At 38.9% G+C, this 25942-nt stretch overlaps 1 protein-coding gene across 2 annotated transcripts in view; it reads left to right on the forward strand.

Annotated features, from left to right (window-relative positions):
- arb2a (ARB2 cotranscriptional regulator A) overlaps window positions 1-25942 on the forward strand; it is a 570831-nt gene that overhangs the window by 474079 nt on the left and 70810 nt on the right. The gene's annotated exons all lie outside the window — the stretch shown is intronic.

Here is a 25942-nt window from a genome sequence, read left to right on the forward strand (position 1 = left end):
CCCTGTCTAGGTGACATCCTCAGTGCTTGGGAGCCTCCTGTGAAGCGCTTCTGTGATCTTTCCTCCGCCATTTGTAGTGGTTTGAATCTGCCACTTCCGGTTGTCAGTTCCAGCTGTCCGTTGCAGTGGTCGGTATATTGGGTCCAGGTCGATGTGCTTATTGATTGAATCTGTGGATGACTGCCATGCCTCTAGGAATTCCCTGGCTGTTCTCTGTTTGGCTTGTCCTATAACAGTAGTGTTGTCCCAGTCGAATTCATGTTGCTTGTCATCTGCGTGTGTGGCTACTAAGGATAGCTGGTCGTGTTGTTTCATGGCTAGTTGGTGTTCATGGATGCGGATCGTTAGCTGTCTTCCTGTTTGTCCTATGCAGTGTTTTGTGCAGTCCTTGCATGGGATTTTGTACACTACATTGGTTTTGCTCATGCTGGGTATCGGATCCTTCGTTCTGGTGAGTTGTCTGAGAGTGGCTGTTGGTTTGTGTGCTGTTATGAGTCGTAGTGGTCGCAGTAGTCTGGCTGTCAGTTCGGAAATGCTCTTGTGAAGTGTTTTGTGAGGCACAGGTCCAGTAGTTTGAGTATGCCGTCTTTGTTGATAGGTTCAGTGTCCTGTTGTCTGTTCTATATGTCCAGCAGGTTGGCTATTGTTTCTCTGGCTAGGGTTTTGTCGATAGAGGTGAACAGTGCTGTTACATCGAATGAGACTATGATTTCTTCCTTGTCTATGTGTATATTTCTGATAATGTCCAAGAATTCCTGTGTTGATTGTATAGAGTGTCTGGATCTGCTGATCAGGTGTTTCAGTTTCTGCTGTAGTTCTTTAGCCAGTTTGTGTGATGGTGTCCCTGGTAGTGATACTATGGGTCTGAGTGGGATGTCTGGTTTGTGCACTTTAGGTAGTCCATAGAATCTGGGGGTGTTGTTGCCTGCAGGTTTCATTCTTTGTAGGTCAAACCAGATTATCTGTCTGTTTTTTTGTAGGTTCCTCAGTGTGTTGTTTATCCTATTGGTGAGCTGTGGGGTGGGGTCAAACTCCCTCTTTTGGTAGGTGTTGGTATCTGCAAGTAGTTGTTGTGCTTTTTGGATGTAGTTTGCTTTGTCCAGGATGACCGTCATTCTGCCTTTGTCTGCTGGTAGTATGATTATGTTCTTATCGTTTCTTAGTGATTTTAGTGCTTCCCTCTCCTTGGTGTTGAGGTTATGTGTTTGTCTTTTCCTTGTTATGGATACCCGCGCAATTTCATCAACAGATGCCTAAGGGAAAGACAGCGGAACGAGGACATGCCACAACCCAAAGGACTAGCCACACTACCATACATCAAGAGCATTTCCGAACTGATAGCCAGACTACTGCAACCACTAGGACTCATAACAGTACACAAACCAACAGCCACTCTCAGACAACAACTCACCAGAACGAAGGACCCGATACCCAGCATGAGCAAAACCAATGTAGTGTACAAAATCCCATGCAAGGACTGCACAAAACACTGCATTGGAGAAACAGGAAGACAGCTAACGATCCGCATCCATGAACACCAACTAGCCACAAAACGACATGACCAGCTATCCTTAGTAGCCACACATGCAGATGACAAGCAACATGAATTCGACTGGAACAACACTACTATTATAGGACAAGCCAAACAGAGAACAGCCAGGGAATTCCTAGAGGCATGGCAGTAATCCACAGATTCAATCAATAAGCACATCGACCTGGACCCAATATACCGACCACTGCAATGGACAGCTGGAACTGACAACCGGAAGCGGCAAATTCAAACCACTACAAATGGCGGAGGAAAGATCACAGAAGCGCTTCACAGGAGGCTCCCAAGCACTGAGGATGTCACCTAGACAGGGGATGTAACGTCTGCAACACAAATTCCCAGTTTGGCGAACAAAACCACAACAACGAGCACCCGAGCTACAAATCTTCTCACAAACTTTCCCACTTCTCACCTTATGATGTCGGCAAAGTCATTGATGAAGCAGCTGAGGATGGTTGGGCAAAGTATATTATACTCAGGAACTCCTGAGGAGACAGTCTGGAGCTGAGGTGACTGACATCTTTCCTTGTGCCATGGACGAGTCCAATCAGCAGAGTTTTCCCCCCATTTCCATTGACTGCAGTTTTGTTCAAGCTTCTTGATGCCACACCGGTAAAATGCAGCTTTGCTGTCAATGGCAGTCACTGTAATCTCAAATTTGGAATTCAGCTATTTTGTTCACGTTTGGACCAAAGCCAGAATGAGGTCAAGAGCTGAGAGGCTCTGGCTGGATCCAAACGGAGTGTCAGTGAACAGATTATTGCTAAGCAAGTGATGCTTGATCGCCCTGTTGATGACACCTTTCATCACTCAAGAGTAGGCTAATGGAGCATTAATTGGCTGGTGTGGATTTGTTCTATTTTTTTGTGTACAGAATGTACCTAGGCAATTGTGTACTTGTTCAGGTAGATATCATTGTCCTGGAATAGCTTGGCTAGGGGAATGGCATGTTCTGGAGCACAAGTCTTCAGTACTACTGCTGAAATGTTGTCAGGCCCAAAGTCTTTGCCGTATCCAGTACCTCAAATTGTTATTACTATCAGGTGGAGTTAATCAAATTGGCTGGCGACTGACATCTGTGATGCTGGCACCTCTGAAGGAGGCTAAGATAGATTATCCATTCAGCACTTCTGATTGAATATTGTTAGCAATGATTCAGTTTTATCTTTTGCACTAATGTGCTGGGGTCCCCTCTTATTAAGGATGGCAATACTTGTGGAATGTGTCTGCTATACTGTTGCTTCATTAGTCTATGTACGGTGTTGTGGTCGATGTTGTCCTGAAGGCTGAGCAGTTTGCTGAGAGCAATGATCTGTTTGAGGTTTGGTTGTTGTTAAAGGTGAGAAGTGGAGGGGTAGGGTAGGTTTTGGCAAGGTGCTTGGCCTCATCAATAATATGTTGCAGGCCACGAAGAACATGGCATAGTCTTTCGGTTCCCGAGAAATACTGGACAACGAAGGGTACCCTATCAGTTGCAGCCTATGTCTGTCTCCTGTGGTTTGTTGCTGTAGCACGTTAGAACTGGCGGTCAACAAGCTGAGCATCACACCCTGTTCTTGTGAGGACATCCTTGAGCATTTTCAGGTGTCAGTCATGTTCCTCCTCATCCAACCAGATCCTGTATATGCGTAGGGCGTGTCTGAAGGGGATGGCTGTTTTAATATGTTTCGGGTGGAAACCAGAGAAGTGCAGCATTGTGAGATTATCCGTGGGTTTGTAGTAGAGTGAGGTGCTGGGGTGCCCATCCTTGATGGAGATGTGTGTGTCCAAGAATGAGACAGACACTAGAGACTAATCCATGATAAGTCTGATGGTGGGATGAAACTCATTGATATCATTGTGTAGTTTCAGTGACTCCTCGCCATGGGTCCAGAGAAAGAAAATGTCATCAATATATCTGGTGTGTAATGTTGGTTGGAGGCCCTGTGCAGAAAAGAAGTCTTGTTTAAACCTGTGCATAAAACATTGGTTTATTGGGATACAAATGTGGTCCCATGGCTGTTACGTGTGTCTGAATGAAGAACTGGTGGTGGTCGAGGATGAAGCAGATGAGTTGTAGGACAGTGCTTGGAGATTGGCCGTTGTTGGTATTGAGTACTAAGGCTGGTGCTGAGAAGCCGTCATCACGGGCAATGCTGGTGTGGAGTGCTGACACGTTCATTTTGAGGAGAAATGTTCCTGGCTCAACTGTTCCATGGGTGCTGAATTTCTGTAAGAAATCTGTAGTGTCACAAGAGAAGCTGGGGGTTCCCTGTACAATGGGTTTCAAGATGCCTTTGACATAACCAGAGAGGTTCTCATATAGGGTCCCATTGCCTGATATGATGGGATGTCCTGGTGTGTTGGCTTTGTGTATCTTTGGAAGGTGGTAGCAGTCACCTACGCGAGACGTACAAGGGATGAGAGCACGTAGGAAACTCTGAAGGACTGGATCAAAAGTCTTGATCATTGTTTTTAGTTCATGGGTGTGCTCTCTGGTCGGATTGGCCGGTCGTGCCTGTAGTGATCCTGGTTGTTCAATTGTCGGTGCACCCAGTTGTAGGTGCGGCTGATGAATCTGGCATTTACATACTTTCTGACAGTTTGATCACACATGTCAAGCTGGGGGCAATGGCCCTTCAGTGGGGTCCAAGTCGACTCCTTCTTTGGTCGCTCCTCTGTGGATCCCTGTGATGATTGTACTGGTTTGTCAGTGGGCTCATTGGGATTGCTGCTGTCATCCTGAAAGATTTCATGGTGTCTCATTCGTCTGATGAATTCTTCCATGTCTGCAAGACCCTTGGGGTCCATTTTGGTGGTGGGGTAGAAATTGAGCCCTTTGCTAAGGACTTCAATCTCCTCCAGTTGAAGGGTGTCGTCCAATAAATTGAGGAAGGCCTCAGCTGGGACCTTGGGTTCATGTCAGACTACAGGTCACCCCACTGCACTGTACACTTTCTCACACACACACATACACACACATAGGCACAAATACATACTTACGCAGACTCTCTCTCATACGCATACACATTCACCCCTGCCCACTCACTACCCCCACCCCTGCACGCTCCCTCTTAAGGCTTCAACTCCATCACACTCACACACATACACACACTCTTTCACATGCACTCACACCCACATTCACACACTCATATACACACATCCACTCTGTCTCTCCTGCATGGGCACACACATAAATCTATGGGGTGAACTTATATTTGCAGAATTATATTTTATTTTCTTCAAAAACTGCATAAATCCATGTAAGATTCTGTAAGCCCCACTTTAGAAATAGAATTCAGTCAACAGACTTTGCCTTCACACATTAATGCATTGTCTGAGCTGAGATAACACCTATTATTAGATAAGCTGACTGCCACCTTGAGAATGTAATTCTGAAATTTGCATATTAAAGAACCTAAACCACCATATCCCATTCTAAAAGATGAAATACTTAATCTAAATTTGTTTAAGAATTATAACCTAGTGTTGTGTGATTTTTAACTAAAGTTGTTTAATATCTTATGAGAACTCCATGACAATGTAACCCTTCTACTATAAATTCTGTGTCACATGGTCATGTTCCACAGCTACCTGATGAAGAAGCAGCACCTTGAAAGCTAGTGCTTCCAAATAAACCTGTTGGACTATAACCTGGTGTTGTGTGATTTTTAATAATAGGTTAAAGATAGAGTTAGAAAAAATGGCTTTGAAATCATATGTCATGATGTTCTGTCTCCATTTCAAAACCTTGAAAATTTTTGTGGAGATGGGAAGACAGCAGGGGATGGTATGAAAGTGAAATTGCCTATGGTTAATTAGTCCCATTTAGATAATTAAGCAGTGCCTTAAGAATGATCTGAGATCCCAAAAGTCTTGATGATGGCCATTGCAAGCTGTGTAGAGCTAAACAACTGCAGCATTTTGGGAGCAGGTTCTATGTTTTATTTAATTGCAAAAGTGCAAGCTTTAAACCAAATCTATTTTATAGCAATAAAATTTAATAACATGAAACTTTCCCTACCTATGATTTGGAGATGCTGGTGTTGGACTGGGGTGTACAAAGTTAAAAGTCACACAACACCAGGTTATAATCCAACAGGTTTAATTGGAAGTACTAGCTTTTGGAGTGCCACCTGATGAAGGAGCAGTACTCTGAAAGCTAGTGTGCTTCCAGTTAAACCTATTGGACTATAACCTGGTGGTGTGTGATATTTAACTTTCCCTACCTATTCCAGGTTCCAAATATTCATCTGCCTTGGCCAATTTGACAGCAATCACAGCAATGGCTGTTGCATCAAGCCAGAATGTGTGCCTTCTTCCCTAGTGCCCCACCTCTATTTTTCTTTCTTTACACCCGAGTGGCCAGTGTGACTCTTGTTCTTTTTTTTTCCCCCACACTACCGCCTAACCGCGGTAGTGCTGTGCCCCACCTCTATACTTGTCTTTCCCAATGATTATTTGGCCATGCTGAATTCTCACCAATTAGTCCCTCAACTACAACAAAATTGAAAACTGTCTGTTTGCCGTCACGTTGCAGATTCGTGATCTGGAAATAAACCCAACTCTCAAATCCCAGCTTTTCAGATAAAATTCAGCCCCTCAAATTTTCTTCCTAACAGTTTTCTCCATAGGCAAGATAATAGCACCACATTGGAGATCAGTGCACTAAGTAGGTAGTGCCACAAGTATTAGTGTTTACAAAATCATCAGAACAGTGATTTCATTTTAATTTATACTGGTATCAAAGAACATATTCTACAGCCCCAAAATAACAAGTATAATATACTGCATTTAAATTTAACCTATCTTGCTTGTCCCAAATTAAATCGGGTCATATTCATCCTCAACACTTTGGTGTGAATCAATAGGAATGAAAATCAGATGGGTTCTATAATATGCAGGAATTTTGCACAACCTCTGATTTTCCCTGTCAGATTTGAAGGTGGCACTGGGTGCTAGATATGTTCTTTAGTACTGACATCCCTCATCAAGTTAGACTGAAGGGTCTGCTTCTGTGCTGTATGATTCTGTGGCTGTATTTGAAATAATCAAGATTTCACCTTCAGCAGAGCAAGATTTACAAAGTAGTTATGAGACTTAAAGATTTAAAAATTCACTTTGATTGTTTTATTTCATTTTTGATCTTGAGTTTAGTTTGTTTTAATATCATAATTACTTGGATAGATTGTTATTTAAATTACCATTTTTAAAATTTCTTCTTAATAGTCTAAGTTTAATGATTGTTAATAGTTCTGAACATCATAAATTTGGATTTAAGAGAAAAGACTATCTACAAAAAGTATAATTTCATAAAATGTTCTTTTCAAATTAAACTAAAATTAAAGCTAAAAGAATTTAGACTTTGACCACCTTCTTCAAGTGATATTTCCAGTTCGCAAATTTCTCTTTGTATAATGATATCAGATTTTTATAGCAAAGGCTTTTCCTTATCATTAACGCAATGCTGGTTACTGGTTGCTGGTAGCAGACGAAGTGTAAATGGAAGTGACACTGCATATAGCAAAACAGGTTTGATTTGCTAAGCTCACAGCATTCTAAGGTACACAAATTTGTTCCACCAAGCTTTTCGACGGTTTGCAGATGGGCAATGATTAATCAGAAAGCTAACTGTGAAGTAGTTTGCTATTAAAGTGGAAAGCTCTGGAGCATACTAATTGAATCAGAAAATTAGAGACACTGAGCAGTAATTGGCTATTTTTCATGCAGCAGGTGCCAAGCTACTCATCTGTGGAACAAGGTATTTTAGGCACATTAGTAATATTGAAAATACTCATCGATATTAAACCACAAGATTCTGGGTGTTGTTACCATTTCTTAAGCAAAAATGAGTTAAAAAGCCAAATGTGCTAAAGTTTTATAGATAGACCCACTGATCTATTAATACACCAAAGAGGAATATCCAAATAAGAATTTCATCATAAGCTGATGTAGTTAAAACACAACTTTAATATTTATGATACCCTCAAGGGTGTTGTTTTGTAAAGGAAAAAGATTCTGTTAGAGAAAATGTATCGGAAAGTATTAGGTTACGAGAATATACTAGGAAGTGTTCTTATTGGAATAGACATTAATGATCCTCACAATGCAGCTGACAAAATACATAAAAGAATAAGTAATTAATAATTTTCTTGTTGTTGAAGAGCCAAGGTTAGCTAGATTTTTTTTATTGTGGGGAATACTATCCCTCTGGGTCTGGACTACTGACAAGCTTACCTCTGATGAAAACTGTCTACATTAATAGTGTCCAGAGACACTTTTTATAGGTATTGGTTAATGATGGAAAAGGTGTGCAGTGGTGGTAAATAATACACACTAGAATTACTGTAACTTTAATTTAATCACAAATAAATCTATTTACCAGACACGCACATAGTTGTCTGCAATTTATTTTCCTTCATAAGTAATGAAAACGTACCAACATTTTTTCTCTCTGCCTAATCATACTGTCTTAGTAATTGGCTATTAGTACATGGTTTGCAGTCACGCACCCTTGGAAAACCAACTTTCACAGTAGTTAATAGCTAAAGTAAACATTTTCACTGAACAAAGTATCTATATTTATTTTACTTGGCAATTAAATGCTGTCTAATAATCATATTCATATAAAGCAAAAATAAGACTGAGATTCGTGATGTTCACATTGGATAGTTATTAATAAATTGAAGTTCAGCTTCTGAAAACATCATGTTCTTTCCAGTGCTCGAAATATCTACAATCTCTGTCATGTAGATTCTACAGAAGTCATTTTTAGCCACATTTTATTGCCTGATATATAATGAAAGAAAATTTTAAAAATGGGTAAAGAACATATCTTTAAAAAGAGAAAAGCATTTTATTTGTAATTATTTTAAATTATAGTTCTTGCGTAGAAATCATGACGGTTCTCAATGGGTTTATTGACCACAGTATGCGACTGTATATCCTACCTGCTGCAGATGACGCATTGCAGCAGTGGCTGTAGGGCATAACATTTATTTTTCTGATCATTACTGCCTCAGCTCCAGCCTTCAGTGACTGGTACACTGACCCCACTGCCAGCCATGAACTGAATATTCTTCATGGGAGGGAACCGGGACATGAATGGACTAGAGAAGGCCTGAAGACATTCTACACAGGATACCAAGTACAGATAGTTCTTTGGTTTTATGACACTAGAAACGACATTAGGGTATTAACAGTTATTTTTCCTTAGGATGAATTTTGAGTAGTTCCTTAAAAGTTAATACATGACTGGTATTCGGAGGTGATATACCTCAGCACTGCAGTACATTATAAATTGACAACACTAAGATTCTTTTTTTCAAATTCATACATTGTTGAAGGTTTAGTAATACATATATCTGAGTATGTACATGTTTTGAAAAAAAATGAGAAAATAACCTTTATTGATAACACAGAAAGAAATAAAGATGAAAAGAAGATAGAAAATGTTTTATAGATTTTTGACTTCATGAGATAACTATATACATCTTTCTCATGAGTGAAATGAAAATCAATATAAAACTTTCATATGTGATTCTTTTTATTATAGATTTTATTTTTATGTTTTATTCACTCATAGGATATGGAGGGGTCACTGACTGGGCCAGCATTCATTGCCTGTTCACAGTTGTCCTTGAGAAGGTAGTGGTAAGCTGCCTTCTTGAACCACTGCAGATAGATGCACAATGCCATTAGGGTGGAAATACCAGGATTTTGACCCAAGGCACTGGAGGAATGGCAATATATTTCCATGCTGGATGGTGATTCACTTAGACAGGAACTTGCAAGTTGCTGTGTTCCCATATATCCGCTGCCCTTGTCCTTCTCCATGGAAAGGGTCATGGGATTAGAAGATGTGGTATTGAAATACTAAAGAAGCAGCAAGATGCTGCTCAAATATTGTCCGTTAAAATATTAACGATATTTGCAGGTCCAGTATCACAATAGTAGTAGGGTTGTTTTCATATATTACCACAAATGTGAATGACCTATTACTGCAGGCACCACAGGGCAACAGCTAATGATGGATTCTTATTCAAATGAATGTATTTACAAGAGACTGAAACCCAGGGAATATTCTGGATATCTCATAGTTGTTGATTTTAAAGTGCTTACTGTATTATCTATGTTTTGGACCATTCAATACATTATTTAAGCAATTTGTCATTTTTAATTCTATTGTGAGGTCTTCCATTTCTGACAAGGGCATGAACTTTGAAAATGAAACTAAATATATCAATTCAAAATAATAAATTCATACCATCTCTTGATGTATCTGCAACAATGTCACAAGAAACTACAACACCTTTTTCTGAGTGAAATTCACATGTGCTGAAATAATCATAGAAACATTTGATGTGCTTATCTTAAAATGCACTCTCTGGTATTTAGTGAGCCAATAATATTTCTAAAATAAGTACTTATTTGAATAGAAGTAAAGGATATGTCAGAGGAACGTGTCAATTATTTGAACTTAAGTATTCAGTAGCATCATTTTAGGACCACAAAGCATTTTGTCAAACAGACTATGTGTAATAAGTCATTTTGTACAAGACAGAAGTTAAGTAGTGCTATTACACAGATTTACATAAAATAAGGCACAGTAACAGGTCATTTGGCCCAATCCGTCTGCATGAACATCTATGTTCCACATTCACCATTCCCTCGTTTCGTTATCTAGATCTATCATTAGACTCTTTGACGTCCTTCTTTCTCATATGTTTATCTAGTTTCCCTTTAGATGCATCTAAACTGGTCACTAGACGGAAATTAGACCCTGCTTTACTAAAATTAACTCAGAGGTCCTGATGAACAGAGGGTGCATGCAGTCACTGCCCATGGAGTGTAACCTGAAATATTTTTGATTGGTGTCCAAGATGGAGGGCTGGAGGAGCAAGTGATGAACTAGAGACACCCATACTGCTCTTTCATGTCAGGAATTGTCACCATCTTGTTTCTATCAGACAGATAGGAAAATAGGAAATTGCTTATCAATGAGATGAGACTAATTAATAATGAGGATTTTAATAAATGCAAATAAGCCTCTTGCTGCTCAGTAGTGAGAATCTCATCTTGCAAGTGAAAAATGGGACACTTTGTTCTTGACATCAGGAATTTCCTTAGTGCCCATCTCTCCTGATTTCTCAATGTTCTTACCAATGGCCACACCATTCAGGCATTGGGAACATTCAACCTGAGATACCTTATTGAAAGACCTTTTAAAATTCAGGTAAAATACATTTATTGCATTACCACCTGTTATTCTCTTTCACCTCCTTAAAATATTCAATAATATTGTTTTATATACATATATATTATATACACTGAATTCCAAAGTGTGTATTCCAAAAAGAAAAAAATCATACGAGGAAAAAATTGGGCTATGAAATTGGTATGATGGAGAATACCCATGTCTGTTTCTTCTGATATAGCCAATAGAAATATATTGCTGCCTGCAAATATGAATGATTTTAGTGTTTTGCCTGTGCTGAGCACAGTATTGCGTGACAACGCCCCTGAACAAGGGCAAAAAAAATTGAGAGGCAGGGACAAGTTGAAACTAGTCTGTGCTTCTTCAGTTCATCTTACAAGTGAAGTCCACTGTGGTTGAAGCATGTGCAGGAAGTCATTATAAAAGTGATATTGACATAGGGAACATTCGATAATGAGAGAATATTATCCAACATTAAATTGGAAGTCCAGGTCCAGAAGGTGAAGAGAAGGAGAAGTATGACCTATCCACAGTGAGACAGGAAGTTTGAAAAGGAAATGTTGTGAAGTCACAGGGGCCAAATAGCCATTTGCTTAATACCAGGACTCTAGTCCCAAGAACATAAATGCAATGCTGCAAAAAATTCAATGATCCTGCTTTAGTGATCAATAATAAAAACAGAGTGTCGGAGAAACTCAGCAGGTCTTGCACCACCTGAGAAGAATGAGGCAGAATTAATGTTTCAAGTCCCCTGTCTCCTCTTGACTGCCATGATAAAGAGTCATGAGACTCAAAACATTAACTTTCTTCCTGTTTCCAAAGATGCTCCGAAAGCTGCTGAGTTTCTCCAGTACCTTCTGGGGTTTTTATTTCAGATCTTCAGCATCTGTCGTATTTTTCTTTAACCTGAGCGCATCTTCAAATTAAACCTACTAGCCTCAAACACTGCTCAATGCACAACACCTCCTAAAATCTCTACTAATCTTGAGTTAGTTTGTTACTCCATCTCATTCTCATACACTTAATGTTATTGCAAGTCTAACGCCACATTGTGTAGTCACCCAAACTTATTTAACATACCAGACACATTATTAATTACACCAAGACACCTCACCTTCCGGCAAGACAAGGTGACCCATAAACATAGGCAGATGTTCACAATCAATGGAAGGGCCATTGTTGAGGCTATGTCCAGAGATAGAACAGAAACAATCAAAAATCACTTGTATATTCATAACTAAATATCCTTTTTCAAGTTCAACTTCCTCTTCATTACACTATCTCTTTCAAGTTGGATTCTATATCCAGGGTAAATGTACACCTCTTACATTCCTTTGTAATGTCCTCTTTAGAACTTTACCCTTGACACTGAAGAATTGCAACCTGGCCAGGCAGGTGTAACAGCAAAAACTAGCAGAACAGGAGGACAGTGATAAAGAAGAATCACCAGCAATTCCTTTCAAAAACAAAATTAAATTGCTGGAAGAACTCAGTCTGGCAGCATCTGTGGAGAGAAAGCAGAATTAATGTTTTGATTTTTGCCAGGATGGAGTTTGATTTATTTAGGGTTAAGCCAGAAATTGAAATGACTCTGTCAGTGGATACTGAGGGTTGGTGTTTCAGTAGGTTATTTTATGGCCCCCAAATCTCTTACTTGACAGTGAACATTTACTTAGAATCTTAACTCATTGTTGATTATATATGATGCCTTCAGCACCTGTTCAGGTGCATTCTGGCAACTGAGATTCCCACCACGTGATACCAACATCATCTGGTTCACTCTGTGCATATGCAAATGATTCCTTTAGCCATCTTTAATGGCATTGTGCTTTTGAACCCAAACTGATGCTATAAGATATAGCCCATAATTGCTGTCCAGAAAGAAGCTAATATTTTTCTCATAAAGTTTAATGCAAACATAACAAGGTAATGTGATGCCACTTTTCCATAGTGTTTGATTCTCTGTTAACTAATTGCAACAAATCTATTTTACTTTTGTTTTAAAATTCTGTATGCATATTAAGATTATGAAACAATGAATCAACTATTTCATCAGGAAGAGACTGAAAACCAAAGAAAATTTAATTTCTTGGACTATATAGTAGTTTTAACAAGGAAGCTCAAGGACTTTAGCTTCTTTGAAGAAAATGACCTGTTTGTCACCATCAGCTGTCACGGTTGTCAGTAGTTGGTCATTCACAATGTCAGTCATTTACACTTTGATCACACATTCAACATATCATTCAGAATGTGGTAGGCTGATGTTTTAATCCTTATGTCCACATTTTACAGGCTGACAACAAATGGTTGACTGATGGCATAAAAATCAAGTAAAGAATGTTATGTACATCTGTGACAACACATTTGGTAATACTTTTTACTGTCAGTCGGATATCAGATAGTGCACAAAGCATTATTACAATTTAGTCACCACTTTACTTACATATCACCAACAACATCAGTGAGGTGCTTCCAGTTTAGGCACTGATGAATGGTGAGGCACACATATGCCTTACCATTCCAGTGATTGGCTAGCTTTTAGCTTTTTTGCAAAAAAAGCCAGTAGAATGTAATTTCCAGCACAGACATAGCTTCAAGTTAATTAACACCATAATATCCTACCAGAGAAACAGATTCACTCATTTGGTGTGTTTGAATCCATAACATGGACATTTGACAACTGTAGACACCATTTCAATCGTAAATGAATGTTATGGGACTTCTATATTGTTGTGGAGAAGGCAGTAGTGAAGTAGAAGGCTTCAACCTTTGAGTGCCACTCTCCTATTTTTTCCAAGCGTACCATTTGCCTCTACTTGAACCAAGCATTTCCACACCATTGATGGTCACTCTTGAGACCTCAGAACACCTTCATTTTTATCATATCTTGTCAATGGCACATGAACCTCACTTGTAGAATATCAATACCAAAGGAGTTGTAGCTGCGTACACAGTGGGAAGAATGTTTAAATGAATCAAAATGGAAGAATCAGTTATAGAATTGAGTTATGTCCATTAGCATCCCCTCCTTAGGATCAGGGGACCAGAAATGCTGGCTGCAGCCAACATGTTACTTTCAAGACACTATTTCTAATGCTGGAAATGTTTATCAGTGTAGTGGAGTAGAGACATAAGACAGGGATCTTTCTTAATTCTTTACTGAGGTCAATTAATGTAGTTAAAATGCTCATCAAGAGTTTGGTATACAGGTGGTAGGTGGAATTTTGAAGATAGCACATAGATTTCAACAGCTGTCAGTTTCTGATCAGCTAAATGAAGATGGGTACAGATGGGGAGTTGATGATAACTGCACCTGGGTATTACCACAGCCTATAAAAGAGTTACTGAGTCAAAGCAAAAGGAGGTGCTCTTGTTGCTGTGCAAGTGATGAACAGAATGGGCACAATATTCAGCATTGAATGAGGTTGCTACCTGGCAATGTGGACAGATTTCGAACCCAATGGGGATACAAGGTGTCATGGCACAAACCCAAGCAAAAGGAAGACATAGGAGAGGAAAGAAGGGCAGAGAGGCAGGACAGGCATATCCTCTTTATAGAATCTAATGCTGGAGGCATGGAGATGACTGATATCTGATGTCACACATTACTACAACTTTCAGAACAGACAGCCACAAACATGTATGAACATGCCGCCAAAGATCTTGCATCTCATGGCACAGGCTACTACATCCTGCCAGTAGCCATTAATATAATTGTCGTCTTGAACTTCTCCACTCTGGTTCTTTCCAAGGCTCAGCTCCAGACCTTAGTGGCATCTTACAAATGACTGGTATCCAACTGATCTCTGATGCCTTCTTTGCCAGCGCTGCCTTCCCTTTGAAATCTCCAGACAAACGCACAGGCATTATACATCCAATATTGTCTGCTCATTAAATCAACCATTGAGTAGGCCACTGACTTTCTGTGGATAGCATTCAGTGCCTGGACCGGTTAGATAGTGCCCTCCAATACACTCCTATATGGGTCTCAATCATTCTGGTTGTCTCTGAATTCTGCATAACAAAGCAGAGTAAATGGTCCTTGAGCATAATAAGGCCCTAGAAGGTGACAGCTCATCAGAGAAAGAGGAGAGGCACGGGAGAGGATGAGGAAGAAGAGGAGGCAGAGAGAGAGAGAAATGAACAGAGTGGTGATCTGACTGCAAAACTAAATGACTGTCCCTAGCCTGGGGTGGAAAACACCCATGGTTTCCAAATATCAAATGAGATTCATGGTGCGGGAGGGAATCTGAGATACTTGCGCTAATACTTGCATGGAAGACATAGTTTCAACCCTTGGTCAGGTACTGACAATGAAAGAAACACAGTTTCTTAAAGGCTTTTCCCTCACCTGAAGGATCGTGTTATCCCTTTCCCAATCTCACCCCATTTTCTGACACAGTACAAAAGAGTGTTCCAAGTGTATGGTTTAAAGTTTTACAGAACTCTGGAAGGGAACATGGTGCATTCTCTCCCCCTAGTAAACATACCTATAGTTTAACAAGTGTAGGGGTTTTTCCTATAAATTTATGAAATAGTTGCTCTCCACCAACTGTAAAAAGGTAAATGAACCTATAGGAAAAAAGTTGAAGAACTTGGAAAAGGACTTGTAAAACAAAAGGAACACCCCATCAAATTCTGAGGTCTGCTACTATTTGAATTGTTTACTAAGTATTTTTTCTCCGCCACCCATAACACCAATTTTTTTTTCTTATCTCTGCCTGCCTGTGTGTGTTTGGGGCAGGTGGGGGTTGTGGGGGGGAAGGTGCGATTTATTAAGGGAATTAGAGTTTTAGCAGCTAGATAACTGTTTATAGTTGTTTACCTGTTGCTGGAATCCATGTATGTATAGTAACTTGTACTTCTTGTTAAGTATAGAAACCTAGACCATCCTTCCTGTTAATCTGAGTCTACCAGGCAGGTAACTAAGTACTTTTAATGTTTCTGATGACTCCAAGGACAGTGGACCTTAATTTACAACGGGCTATCCAAATAGTCATAACAAAACTGAAAGACAGCCCTGGCACGATTTGTCCGGCCAATTGGATACCTGTGATGCAGCACATTCAAAAGATTTCTTCTTAAAAATAATCGGCTGTTTCAGTAATGGTGCAATGGGAAGGCTAATTTCCTCTGATATTTCTATATACCTTCCCCTGCTGATTCTAATTGCTCAAGAAATCTGTCAAGGAACATGCCAATTAAAGATTCAATTCATGTGAATATTTTAACTTTAAGCATTTTCCCACCAAGTTGGGTTTCTGACCTAAACATAGCTGGCTCCTGCTTCTCGCCTCCATGGCGAAAATTGAGTTCATGAAGTCTGATCTGTTTTCAGTGAGTATAACAAGGGACTTACAACACAGTGAAAGCTATTCAGAATGATGATACTGATTTCACAATTATCTAGTAACAATTTTCAAGAAGAAAATTGAACTCAAAAGTTTTCTTGGTATATTAGTGAGACTGACCAAAAGCTTAGCATAAATCTAATGTAAGTATAGTGGTATTAAAGAAGTACATGAACCATAGATGTTACATGGTAAATGTAGTAATATAATGCAGTAATCAAGAAGAAAGAAAGATAGCATAAACTGTGAGAATGAAATTCAGTTTATCGCTATCATTTGAATCATAGGATTCTAATGGAGTTCCAATACAAGCATAATGTGGTTTTTAAAATTTATTTTTATTATTAATAATTATAATAGTGGATTCACTGTGTGTTTATTCAAAGATATTCTAGAGTCTGAAGTAGATATATGATCTGACCTGTCCCTTAAAAGTCATTGTTGATGTTCATGCTCGAGACATATAATTAATCATACCACTTACTCAGTCATTATCAGTTAATAGATCTCTCAACTCTTAAATAGAAAATTGTGGATTCAGACTACCTCCCATAACTGGAGCACATAATGGAAGCTAAAATTCTACTCAGTAATAAGAGATTTCTGGAAATTTCAATCTTACTAATGTGACCATAATAGAACCTATATCTGTTTGTTGTTGAGGTTCATGGGGATGTTAAACATTACAAAATACATTTTAAGAAAGAGGAGGGATTTCTTCTCGGCCAACATTCCTTCCACATCAAATGCTGTCAGACACTGTAACTTCTCATTCGTCTAATTATTGTTTGTGAGATCTCAAACTAACATTTTGTATGGCACTTTTTTGAATGTCGTTTGGAAAACCATTATACTGCATCTACTGGTTTTACTTATCTATCCCGCAGCAACATCCAAGAATGCTAATAAATTCTCACAAAACCTAATTGACTATTGATTGTATAGGTACAATACTTCGGATCTGATTATCCAAAACCAGCGATATCCTAAAGCTAGTGTTTCTGTAAAGAAATGTTTGAATTTTTAGAATTATTAGACAAGTTAAATAAGTTACCAGCTTGTGGTGCTTTGGTATAGTGACGCATTGGCCAGTAATCAGCTTCCTCACCAATCTTTCCCACATAATAAGTGGTCCCCCTCCCTTTATTTAGGCCCTAAAACTTTCACAAATGAGGTACAATTAATTTGCTTTTCTATTTGGTTAATTGTATAGCACATTTTGAACTCCCTTTCTCAGGGAGTAGGCTTCCTTGTTCTGCTGACAGCAATCTGGAATTTTATCTGTAGAATATTTGATTAATAAAATCTCTTGCAGTCATTACTACCATCTGGCTGCCAAAGATAGGTACATGACCCTGCTGTGCAAATACCAATGCAATTTTGATTAGTTCCTGTACGCAAATCACATGATCAGAAAACTGGCAATATCCAAATTTCCACAATCTCTGGAGCTGCTTCTTTTAAGACATTAGGATGCAAGCCATCAGGTCCAGAGGATGTTTCAGCCTTTAGTCCAATTAAATCTCCTTGTACTTCTTCTCCAATGATCATTATTGTGCTATCTCCCTTTCTTAACCCTAGTGAGCCAGATGTATTTTTACTATTGATCACCAATGAGCTAACATTTTCTTTCTGACTTCTATTGAATTCAAATTTCACCAGTTGGTCCTTTGAGAGTTATAATCATGGAGTCATACAGCACAAAAACAGACCCTTTGGTCTAACTCATCTGTGCTGACCAGACATCCCAATATGACCTTGTCCTATTTGCCAGCATTTGACTTATCTCCCTCTAAACCTTTTCTATTCATCTACCCATCCAAATGCTTTTCAAATGTTGTAATTGTACCTCTTCCAACACTTCTTCTGACAGCTCATTCCATGCACTCATCACCTTCTGCGTGATACCCCTCAGGCCCTTGATAAATCTTTCCCCTCTCACCTTAAATCTATGCTCTCTAGTTTTGAATGCCTCCACCATAAGGAAAAGAGCTTGACTATTTACTCTATCCATGCCCCTCATGACTTGATAAACCTCTTTAAGGTCACCCCTCAGCCTCCAGCGCTCCAAGGAAAATGCCCCAGCCTATTTGGCCTCTCCCTATAACTCAAACTCAGCAACATTCTTGCAAATCTTTTCTGCCCCTTCTCAAGTTTAACAACATTCTTCCTGTGGAAGGGTGACCAGAATTGTAGCAGTACTCTAAAAGTGGCCTCACCAATGTCCTGTACAGCTGCAACATGACGTTCCAACTCCTATACCCAGTGTTCTGATGGAAGAAGACAAGCATGCCAAATGCCTTCTTCATCACTCTGTCTAGTCTTGCATGCCCATGTCCCCAGACATTAACCTGGTGTTCTAGATTACCAATCCAGTTACATTGCCACTGGGCTACCACTTTCCTACTATTAAGTGGCAACATGAATGGTGATTGCCAAGGACAGGATGTTGATGTCAACGCAAAAATGATCTGCCAGTCACACAAAGGAATTAGGTGCCAAATGAATTCCAGTGCCAACGTATTATGAGGTATGCAGACTGATAAAACCTCTGAAATACCATAACTCTTCAGCAATTTGTGACAAGGAGGGTATTAACTTTAACCCATTAGCCCATGCTTGCAAACTCAAACACAGCATCCAACAGTAGATGTGATCCTACAGTTAGAAAATAGTGCTGGATAATCAAGAATGTGTAAAGAATTATACTAACAGCTCATTTAGATTTGTCAGTTGAACATACAGGTAGGTGCAGTTACATGTATTGGAAACTATGTATATGAATACACAGGGCACTATTCCTTGTAGATTAAAAGAGCATGTATACACTCTGTGTCTGTTTCAATAAGATAAGTGACAACCATTCACTGGTTAATTTCTCAGGGCAATGCCCTAATAAATCAGAGTCTTTATTTATTTAGAATAAAGAGAAAGTCTGGCAATTAACTGTCAATCATCATTAATTGTTGCATTCTGTATATCAACTCCTCTACCATCAGAGTCCACTTGCTAACCAATCAGGATGTCTTCTCATGCAGTATAAATGTTGGCTTTTCCCTTGAAGTGATATTCTTCTGAATTGTCCTGAGGAGTAAAAGACAAAGGGCTTCAATAATATCTATTTCTTTCAGCAGTACTCAATAACTAATGTACTATAACGTTGTTGGAATTTCTGAAATATTTCCTTAAATATAGGTCAGCACTTCAGCACTGTCTCAATTTTCTTCCTATTTTCTGAAACCACTTTCATCTACTCTAGCTTTGTACCATTGTAATTGCCTTTGTTTAAACTGAAGTGACTACTTTCTCATCCTTACATAGAGTGTAAACTTCTATTATATAATGATCATGCTGCAGCTTTTCAAAATAAAAGATGACTATTTCATTCTGCGTTGACAAAGCCTGGTGGCTATCAAGATAGAATTATGCTGATTGATGCATTTCACAACCTACTATTTTCAGAGTGAGGTGTCTTTAGTTCACAGTTTGATAGCTATAAATTATTAAAAAATCTTTAGATCAGCGATATAAATACTAATTCTTGTTTGTTATAAGTGATGAAGTTGTTGAAGTAATTTAAATGTAATATTTTTATTAAAGATAGTATTTTATTTAATGCAGTGAAGTCATCCACAGGCATTTAGAAATTTATGTCATTTCATTTCAGCGTGGTACATTGGTCTGCCCCAGTGAGTTGACATGGAGTCTGTAAGGGCAGAGGGTAGAGGATAGAGCATTGATTGGCATGAGTTGGAAGCAAATGGACAATAGAGGCTATGGATGTGGGTGGAGGAGCAAAGGTTGGCATGGAGGGTATGAGGGAGCACGAAGGATAGATAAAAAGGCATAAATTGGGATTTAGCGTATGAGAGACCAAGTGCGGTGACGAGGGAGATCTGGATTTCAATGCAAAGTATAAGGGCCCCTGTAGATGAAGCATGTGATGTATGGATGAGCATGGAGAGCATGTGGGGATGGTGTGAGCTGCGAGGGTAGGAGAGCTTTTCATTTTTGTAAAATAGATGTGACAAAGACCTTGATCATCAAAGCAGACCTTTCACACAGCATCCAACAGCCCCTGCAGCTGCTACTACTGTATACTGTTTCCAGGAGAAGTAGGCTCAATTCCTATATCACCCACCCCACAACCACACACACAAATCAAGATTAGACCATCCAAGGGACCTGCTCCCTCGAAAGTTACTTAAACTAACTTTACAGAGTCCTGGAAGTATTAACTGACACTAAATAGACCATATTACACTGGCCTGGATGTAAATATTAAGGGCCTGAAATTTCATTTGAGTTTTCCTACCATAAGTATTATAGTAGTTCAAGAGTAGCCTCACAGAACTGAAGAATGCTCTTTCATATTATGTTCTGAATAACATGCATTGCTTCATATATCATTGAGAAATTCAAATTGAAAAGTGATTCTAAATTCAGAAATGTTTGCAGTTGTGGTATCTGGGGATAACTTAGAGTATTTCAAGAATATCTACCCAAACTAGTGTACTGACATTAACTTTTCAAGTCACTAATGACATGTGTCCTTTTAATCTTCATTAAGATCATACATAAATTGCTTCGTGTGTGTATTACTCAAGATTGTTTAAAAATGTTATGTTTAAATCACAGAAATGATGCAAATAATGAGGTTGTATCTTTATTATGCTTATTATTCTAAACAACAATGTTAAATCAAGTACTTTGTGCAATTACTACCCCAGATTCAAAGTTTCACTGTTTCACTTCTTTCCCAATTCTTAAAGTCAAACAATGCCCCTTTACAGAGATTATGGTTATCATCTGAAGACAGCTTTAAAATGTTACATGATCGATGTGAGTTGCTTTGGGGTTAAAGTTTGTTTTTTTCTCCAGCTGACAAGTGAAAACATATTGATCATTTTATTCTATTTGCTGTGTCTGAGTTGAACACACCTTGCCAGTTGATGAGCAAGATTGAGAGTGTTTCCCTTTTTGTCCGCTTGTTGTATTTCATCCTTCAAATCCAAGATACTTTTTTGATTAATCACAAATGCTGCAGGGTCACAACTAGTGAATCTGTTTGTGGAGTGTCAGCTGATGTTGTCAGATAAATGTCTTAAGCCTAGTCAGGGTTCATGCCCTAGCTTTAGGCTGTGCCAAATGTCTCCCCTTGTTGAAAAAGATAACAGCTACACTCGAGGCGACTGTGGTGTTTATCCACAGGAAGGGCTGACCTTCCATTTGGGACTTTGCCTTGGTAAGAGAATTAATGCAGAATTCTCTCTTGAAACCTTAGAAATAAACTCAACGCGTTTGTACCTCTGAGCACTTATTTTAATCTTTTAAAGGCATGCAGTAGCTTCTCTATGCTGATACCTTTTAATATAGAGAAATAGGCTGTTAAGTTTAGTCAGAGACATATTATTTTCAATGAAGTCCTATAAATAACAATTGCTACTTATTATTATGTATAATACTAATCAGAAAACATTTTTGTCAAGTACAATAAAATGTGAATGTTTATTGGAAAGATTAACCATAAAAGATTAAATGTCCTTTTAAGGTTAAACCTGTGCATATTTTTCTCAAGGAGCATTTCTGAATTATTTTAATGTACTCCTAATACTGCATATGGTAAATATATAAACTGTTACACATTCTTTAATTCACAGTTGTCTTGAAGCAATTCAAAAAGTTTTAATTTTGTGTACTTTTTAAATTATAGTTGCATGAATATAGTTTCTTGAATGATGAATTTGAGCTACATCAATCATCAAAGGATTTTTCACACATCGCACGCTGCATGGTGGCTCAGTGGTTAGCACTACTGCCTCACAGTGGCAGGGACCTGGGTTTGATTCCATCCTCAGGTGACTCTCTGTGTGGAGTTTGTGCATTCTCCCCATGTCTGCGTGATTTCCTCCAGGTGTTCCAGTTTCCTCCCACAGTCCAAACATGTGCAGGTTAGATGGATTGGCCATGCCAAATTGCCCATAGTGTCTAGGGATGTGCAGATTTGCTTCTACACTGGGGATTTTATGATTCCATGTGAATGTTCTGGTCAACAAGCACTGCAGCATATTTCAGGATAATGAATATTGAGAAAAGGTGCTTTTTTTAGAGCCTTGCAGTGACAATAATATCAAAACAAACTAATTTAACAGCAGTAAAAACTAATATTTATATGGATTTTTCAACATATCAGGGTGTTTCGCCAGAGTATTGTAAAAGAAAGTGTGGCATTGAACCACAAAAGGTGCTGTTAGAATAGATTCAAAAACAAAGGTGAGAATTTAAAATTATGGCCTTTCTTGACCAAATGCCAGTGTAAATCAACAAGCACAGTAATGAGAGTAGAAAAAGGACTGAGTGTGAATTAGATATAGGCATCAAAGTTTGAGATGCTGTCAAGTTTACGGAGGGTAGAATGGGTGTACCATCCAGGAATGTGTTGGAATTTAACTCTCAATGTGACAGAGGCATGGATCAGCAAATGAGCCGAGGCAGAGGTGAAGAGATGGAAGGGAAGTGCAAATAGGTAGTCTATAAATTAAAAAAAAGGATGGAAACACATCTCAGGATTGAATGTGACACCAAGGTTGCAATCAGACCAGCTTCATCTCAGAAAGTTCCCAGGGAAAGGGATGGGGCCAAGAGTTAGGGAATAAAGTCTGAAGCATGGACTAAAAATAATAGTTTCATTCTTTCTAAGCTTCAAGTCGAAGAAATTTCTGCTCATCCAAAGCAGGATGTTGGGTAAGCAATCCAGTAATTTTGCAGCAGTGAAAACATTGGCGGCACGGTGGCACAGTGGTTAGCACTGCTGCCTCACAGCGCCAGAGACCCGGGTTCAATACCCGCCTCTGGCGACTGACTGTGTGGAGTTTGCACGTTCTCCCCGTGTCTGCGTGGGTTTCCTCCAGGTGCTCCGGTTTCCTCCCACAGTCCAAAGATGTGCAGGTCAGGTGAATTGGCCATGCTAAATTGCCCGTAGTGTTAGGTAAGGGGTAAATGTAGGGGTATGGCTGGGTTGCGCTTCGGCGGGGCGGTGTGGACTTGTTGGGCCGAAGGGCCTGTTTCCACATTGTAAGTAATCTAATCTAATTGAGAAAAGTGGGGGTATTGACCCTCTGGCACGTCTTAAATACTAAAATGCACTTCTTAACCAATGATTCTACCCTTCCCTTTATTCCTTCTCTACCTTTCTGAGCAGCTTATACCAAGCAATATTTAACAGCCAGTCCTGCCCTTCCCTAAACCAAGTCTCTGTCATCACCATAACATCATACTTCCACAAGGCAATGTGCACCCTCGATTTTATTTGTTATACTACATGAATTCACATACATGCCCAGTCATAAAAATATAAATTGGTGGAGAAGCTGAGTAGGTCTGGTAGAATCTGTGGAGAGAAAAAGAGATTTAACGTTTGGAGTCCAATATGACTGTTCTTCCAAACTTCATACTGGACTCAAAATGTTAACTCTGTATCTCTGTTTACAGATGCTGCCAAACCTATTAGATTTCTTCAACCCTTTCTGTTTTTGTTTCAGAAATCCAGCATCCACAGTATCTTTTGCATGAATGTTTTATGCATGAACTGTACCAGTGGTTAGTACTGCTGCCTCACAGTGTCAGGGACCTGGGTTCGATTCCAGTCTCAGGCAACTGTCTGCGTGGAGTTTGCATATTCTCCCTGTGTCTGCGTGGGTTTCCTCTGGGTACACCGGTTTCCTCCCATAGTCCAAAGATGCTCAGGTTAGGTGAGTTGGCCATGCTAAATTGCCCATAGTATCCAAGGATGTGTAGGTTAGGTGCATGAGTCAGGGGTAAATGTAGAGTAATAGAGTAGAGTTTAGGGAGGGTTACTCTTCGGAGGGTCAGTGTGGACTTGTTGGGCCGAATGGTCTGTTTCCACACAGTGGGGTTTCTATGATTTATTGCATTTTCTCCTACTATGACTTCTCTTTTAATTCTATGGCCTATGTGTCTTGAAATCTGCAGAAAACGGTATGCCCTGTCCCAGCAGACGTTATGCTGCAGATCAGTAGATGCATTTAGCAGGAATATTAAAATAATAAATCTTTATTTTTTAACTCCTCTTCGACATGTTTTTGGAATGCTTGAACTGCAGTAGATTGAGCCTCTTTCACTTGTGGATTATTGTTCAGATATTTCTGCAATAGGCAGTAAGTTTCATTTTGGAAAACACAGAAGCTGAAATTTTCTTGGTGGGAGAAATTGAGTAAATGAGTCTCTGATGACTGCAGAGATAGACTAACTCCACGGAAATGTCCTTTTCTTTATCATTATCTTGTAAAATCCTGCATATTAAAAGAAGTAATTGCTGTTAAGCAGCTAGTACTAATGTTATATTTAGTTTCAACTGAAGAAGCTTTCAGTCAACATGATTTTGTTTTTGCCCTAATGTGTGTTGTCAGTACTCCTAGCTTCAGCTTTGGTTCGAGCTTCAGACCATATGTAGCCTTTGATCACAGTTCAAAAATAGCTTTTTCACATTTATGTGAACGATGAACATTTTAACTTAAGAGAAATAACAGGAACTACTTTTGTCATTAACATGTTCACCATTGGCATGTCTAGACATGCAATGGCAGTTGGAGATTCCATAATGAGAGTCAAAAACAGCTGCATTTCAATAATGGGGAATTGTAAAAGTTGCTTAGATGCCAGGGAAAAAGACATGATAGAGTGGATGGGGGAAGAAAGAGCTGTTGGGGTCAATGTAGGTACTACTGACATATGAGAAAGTAGAATGCAGGTTCTATAGACGGAAGTTTAGTATTACTGAAAGTGTTATTCATTCTTGAGATATGAACATTACTGGCCAGCATTCATTGCCCACATTAGTTGTCATTGAAAAGTGTACTACTGCATTCTGTGTGATGTGTTATAAAATTGTGAACTGCAGGTACATGATTTTTTTTTGGTGTATACTCCACTGGACATGATTCTATTTCATGAGTACTGAAGTAGAAAATGTGCATTTCTATTTAAAGCTAATTATAATTATCGGATAACAGGATGAAAGTACACACTGGTTAAAGCCTTGTTCTTAACTGATGTTCACAGGCTACACTTCACAAAAATTTTAATACCTAAAAATGAATACTGAATGAGGTCTGGTAGAAAAATCTCTAGAATCATCGAAGAGACTATGGGACCATTCTTGTCTACGCGACAATGAGCAAATTGACTTTAATACCATCGGTTAATTTTCTTGCGTGATTATTTATATTTATGTTGGTATAAGAGAAATAATAGTAAGTCAGCTAGTGTCTGATCCAGGGGCTGCATTGTTCTTGCCGCTATAGCAGCCCTCTTCCATACTGTGACATCTCTAATCAGATCAATCTTATCACCTATTACTAAAAATGGTGTGTAAGATTTGATAATGTGTTTTCCTCCATAACCAGGGTCACCAATGTTACTAATTGTCCTTGAATCTTGTGCTGTGAACTCTTCCTTTGCAGAAGATTGAAATATTAACAAAGTGAAAAGGAATTCTAAATGATTACACATTTAAAATCAAAGGTATTCAACCCTGATAGGCCAAACGATTCAGAGAAAAAAACATTCTTGCAACAAGACAGTTTTGCTCTCACTCTCAAATACCTTTTACTTAACTGAAGAAAACGAGCTGTGCTCTTATAAGGAACTGAATATGAACAATATAAATTATTGTTTAATTATGCTGAAAAGCTGGACTGTTTATTTTATATGTGGCTCATACATCCACTTGTTGCAGATAGATTCAAGGGACATTTAAAGTGATTTTAAATTGCTATATAAAGTCAATGAAGAGACTTGAATTCATTTTTTTAATCAGATTGTATT

The sequence above is a fragment of the Chiloscyllium plagiosum genome, unplaced genomic scaffold (genome assembly GCF_037043375.1).
Source record: "Chiloscyllium plagiosum isolate Xiang-an unplaced genomic scaffold, Cpla_swu_hap1 HiC_scaffold_2, whole genome shotgun sequence".
In the NCBI taxonomy this organism is placed as follows: domain Eukaryota; kingdom Metazoa; phylum Chordata; class Chondrichthyes; order Orectolobiformes; family Hemiscylliidae; genus Chiloscyllium; species Chiloscyllium plagiosum.